This window comes from Panicum virgatum, chromosome 4N, assembly GCF_016808335.1.
Source record: "Panicum virgatum strain AP13 chromosome 4N, P.virgatum_v5, whole genome shotgun sequence".
Taxonomy (NCBI): Eukaryota; Viridiplantae; Streptophyta; class Magnoliopsida; order Poales; family Poaceae; genus Panicum; species Panicum virgatum.
Window position 1 is genome coordinate 47,080,220 of NC_053148.1, and position 5,020 is coordinate 47,085,239.

The following is a 5,020-nucleotide window of genomic DNA, read 5'->3' on the forward strand; positions in this document are numbered from 1 at the left end:
GCGCGCCAGGTAGGGGAGGCTGCGTGACTTTTTCTCTCTTTTTCCCATTTGATCTCTAGGAATGGCGAGCAGATCCAGCCCATACCCTATGGGTGTTTCGGATCCATTCCCAGCGGGATGCGTTATCTCGTTCGGGAGTCTCGAGTTCAGGGCAACCGGCAACGGTTACCTTATGCAGCTCCTCTCTCCCGGACGCAATCCCATCGCTCCGACTTCGCCAGCCCGGCGCAACAGGCGCTCGGGTTCGCGTTCGCGACAAGCACGCGCGGAGCGGTTTCGTGTGGCACGCCACAGCTCCCCCACGTGGGTTGAGGCTGGCATGTCGCAACTCAGTATCACGGCCAACGGGGCCACCGTTTCGTCATCACGTACCTCGGCGTCATCTGTGTCGACATCATCACCTGCTGCGGCACTGGTGCCTCCCAGGGGGGCTTGACTTCGGCGTCGCCCTTCCCCTTCGGGATGCGCAACGCTGCTGCCCACGCCTCGTCAACCAGCGCTAGCTTCATCGAGCATGAGGATCTGCCGGGTCATCATCTTCGGTCGATTCGCAGCCCCATCGCGTCATCTCCTGACGAATCCTACCCCGAGACGGCGAGCTCGATCGCCGACGACATCGACTTCTTCATGAACAACTTCGTAGCTGAGGAGGCCGAGGACTACTCCGGGGTCCGCGACCCCGACGCTCTCCGCGCGTTCCAGCTGGCGACGGCCTACTGCCTCACCTGCTCCGAAGACTCCAGCGAGGGGGATTTCGATCCTTCCAGGGAATGCTTCATGGCGGACCTCGCGGACGAGCAAGACGGCAATACTCCAGCCAACGACGAGGGCGGCGGGGCGAACGTACGGGCAAAGCAACCGGTGGTCCCGGCCGCAGCCCCTTCCTCATCAAGTTCAGCGGCGAGACAAGCTCAACTGGCGCAGCTCAGCGAGCATCAATCCAAGCTCGACGAGCAGCATCAACAAACCCTGGAGCTACGCGCCGCACTCGAGCAGCAGCGTACCGCGCCTGGTGCACACACCCAGGCGGTGGGACGTGTTGCACGGGAGCCCAGGCCTCGGGGCGGACCACCGTCCCCCCGAATATTTTCGCCCGCGACGTCACCAAGCCCTCCGCCGAATTCAAGGACCGGTCGGAGCTGGGCCCCTCGTCCACCGGGTCCCCCGACGGGAACCCCCCGGCGGACGGGGTCGAGCCCATGGACATTGACTTCAGGACCACCTCCGCGGGCGAGGCCAAAGCAATGGAAGTCGACGAGGCCCCCACTTCGCGAGACTGGCGCATCCAGTACCTTGACTGGATGATTCGAGGGATCTTACCCTCGAACCGTGCTCAGGCGCGGCGCCTCGCCAGGAGGGCCAAGTCCTTCGTCCTAATCGACAATGAGCTACACAATCGTGGCCCCTCGGGTGTCTTGCAACGATGCATCCCCATCCCCGAGGGCAAGGAGCTGATCCGCGACATCCATGCTGGCGTCTGCGGCCACCACGCCGCGCCACGCACCCTCGTGGGTAACGCGTTTCGGCAAGGCTTTTATTGGCCCACCGCGGTCGCCGACGCCACTGATGTCGTGCGGACTTGCGAGGGTTGCCAGTTCTACGCTCGAAAAACACACCTCCCGGCTCATGCCCTGCAGACGATCCCCATCACATGGCCGTTTGCCGTGTGGGGACTGGACCTCGTCGGTCCGCTGAAGAAGGCGCCCGGGGGCTTCACCCACCTGCTGGTGGCGGTCAACAAATTCTCCAAGTGGATCGAGGCTCGACCCATCGGCAAGATTAAATCCGAGCAAGCAGCTCTATTCTTCAACGACATCATCTTCAGATTCGGGGTCCCGAACTCGATCATCACCGACAACGGCACCCAGTTCATAGGCAAGAAGTTCTTGGCGTTCTGCGACAGCTTCCACATACGTGTGGACTGGTCGGCTGTGGCACACCCACAGACGAACGGGCAAGTGGAGCGTACCAATGGCATGATCCTCCAAGGACTAAAGCCGAGGATCTTCAACAAGCTGAACAAATTCGGCCGGAGGTGGCTCACAGAGCTGCCCCTCGGTCATCTGGAGCCTGAGGACGACCCCGAGCAGAGCCACGGGCTTTTCTCCGTTCTTCCTGGTCTACGGTGCCGAGGCTATCCTCCCCACTGACTTGGAGTACGGATCGCCGAGGCTTAAGGCATATCAAGAACAACAAAACCAGCGAGCTCGCGAAGACTCGCTGGACCAAGTGGACGAGGCTCGAGACACGGCGCTCCTCCACTCTGCGCGCCACCAGCAGTCCTTGTGAAGGTATCAAGCGCAGAGGGTCCGGCGCCGAGACCTCAACGAAGGGGACTTGGTGCTAAGGCTTCGACAGAACAACAGGGGCCGCCACAAGCTCTCACCTCCATGGGAAGGACCGTACATAATCGCCGAGGTGCTCAAGCCCGGCACGTACAAGCTGGCCAACGAAAAAGGCGAAGTCCTCACCAACGCTTGGAATATACAATAGCTACGTCGTTTCTATCCCTAGAATTTCAAGTTTTTTGTGCATTTGCTCGTACTTGTATCTTCAATTTCCCGAAATAATAAAGTACGCTTTACTGGCTTATTTTTGGGAACCGTCCGGGCCCTCGAAGGCTAGGATGCGCGTTAACACTGAGGTACGCCCGGCTTTACCCTCGGCAAAGCCGAGCCTCCCTCGGGGGCTACTACGGGGGGAACCCCCGAACGTCCCCAAAAAGTCGCCAATGTTTTTCGAAATATTTCCGTCTCGACCCTAAGCTTTTCTCGTATCCTTGGAAAAAACGGACGCGAGGCGTAAGCAACTACGGTACGGGGCTGGCCGAGTCGTGGGGCCGCCTACGCCTCCGGGATACGGCACCCCCCTCACCACCCTACGCCTACGCTGCTTACGAATGCGAACTTCCTCGCAGATGTTTATCTAAGTCGCATACGAAGAACACGGAAATAAAGTAAAGAAATATAGGCTCGAACTCACAAGGCCTCGACGGGCCACACATTCAAATTACGAAAAAAATCTCTTGTATTCATAGAACGCGATTACAAAGCGCGACTATGACATAAACACTAATCTAGTTACAATGGGCTTCGAAGCCCAATTTTCCTATAGGCTATCATCCCCCCCTTGCGGGCCCTCAGGGGCGTCGAATTCGGCGATGGGAGGGATGTCTGCTTCGAGCTTCTCGGCGAGGACGGTGGCGAACTCCTCCGCGGCTGCATCGGCTTCGTCCATGATGACCGACGCGGCGTCTGCATCCGCATCATCGGGAACGACGTACCCCGACGACACCCTCTGGAGATCCATGAGGTAGTGTGTCGAGGCCACGGCGAGGGCCCGCAGGACACCGAGACGGAAGGTGCTCTTGGCGTGTTCGGCAACCCGGCCGCCTAGCACGCGCAGGCGGCTGATCACCGAACTGCCCGAGACAGCACCCTCCCCCTCGAGCTCTTGACACATGCTCACGGCGGTCTGCTCCAACTCAGCAAACTCCATCTGTGCCGCCGTAAGCGCGGTGTGGACCACTTCCTTCGCCGCGGTCTCGTCCGCCACCCTTTGCCTCAGCTCTGAGCAAAGAAAACAAATGTCAGTTACGAAAGAAAACAAATCGACGAAAAACCAAAGGTACTCACCCGCCATGTTCTTCTGCGCTTCCTACCTCTGGGTACGGGCGGCCTCTTCGAGCGAGGACAAGGAGGCTTCCTTTTCTCTAAGGGCGACCCCCATGCTCTGGAGGGCCACCTCCTTCCCCTCGAGGGCCTCGCCCTTTTCCCGGAGGGTCCCGGTGAGCGCAACCACGGCCACCTCTTTATGGAGGAGCTCGGCTCTCTGCTGCTCGAGCGTGGTGCTGAGGCGCTGCAGCTCAGCGCTCTGCACCTCCGCCTCGCGAGCTCTCTCCTCGAGCGCCGTCCGAAGGCGCTGCAGCTCGGCAGCTTGCGCCTCGGCCTCCCGGGCCCTCTGCTCCGCTGCCGTCCTCTGGACGTCTCGCTCGCCAGCAACCCGCGCCAGCTCCTCCTCCAGCACCTGCTGACGCGCTCCCAGATCGGCCATTTTTGTATTGGCGTCGATGTTTTTGAGCACCAGCTCGGCGTTGTGTTGCCCGAGCTGGCTCATCTGGGAGTACAACCGGTTCATCTCGACGCTCTTTTGGCGCGAGATTTCTTTCAGCTGCTGCAAAGGGGGAGGGCGTGGGTGAGGACGCGTAAAAGCTAAAACCGAATCCGAGCAATTTCCGAGGGGAAATATTTACCTGACTGACCTGGTAATCCGCATTCTGATGGAGCTGATAAGCGCGGTCGAGGGCCTGCAAGATTTCGCGCCCGACGCCCATCTGCTTGTTCCAGGCCTCCTCTTCCTCTTGCTCCTTGCGGAGGAACTCCGAGGGGACCCCGGACGGAACGATCGCTCCGAGATGGCCCCCCTCGGACGTCCCCGCCTCGAGCGTGCCCGCGCCGGCCGACGCGAACTCGGCAATGTGCGCGGCGGCACTTGCCGCAGCAGCGGGGTCGATGTCCATCGAGTCCCCGTACTCCTCGCTGCTGTCTGGCAGCTCCACCGCCGCCGTCGCGCCCTCCTGCGCCGTTGGCACGGGTACTACCGCAACGATACCCTCGTCCCGGGCCTCGGCGGTCTCCAAGATGGGAGCTCCTCCCACCCCTGGCGCCTCTTGCGCCGTCTCTTCCTCCGCGACACCCTCGCCCTCAGCCCTCGGGGGCTCATGGACGAGGGTATCCTCCTCTGCGCCGCCGGCAGGGCACTCCTGCTCGCCCCCGCCAGCTTCTCCTTCCGTATCCGGTAGGGCGGCGCGGGCCGCGTCGCCCTGACCGGCCTCAATGTCGATGGCCGCCTGGGCGGCGCCACCGGCACCGCCCCGGCCGGTCTCCTCGGCATCGTCGGCCTGAGCAGCCGCTTCGGCACCACTCTGGCCGGCGTCGCCTTCCTCTTGTGCCCGAGCCTGCTGCGCCGCCCGGGCCCCTCGGGCCAGGGCCTCCCGTAGCCTCGCGGCCGCCGCCTCGAG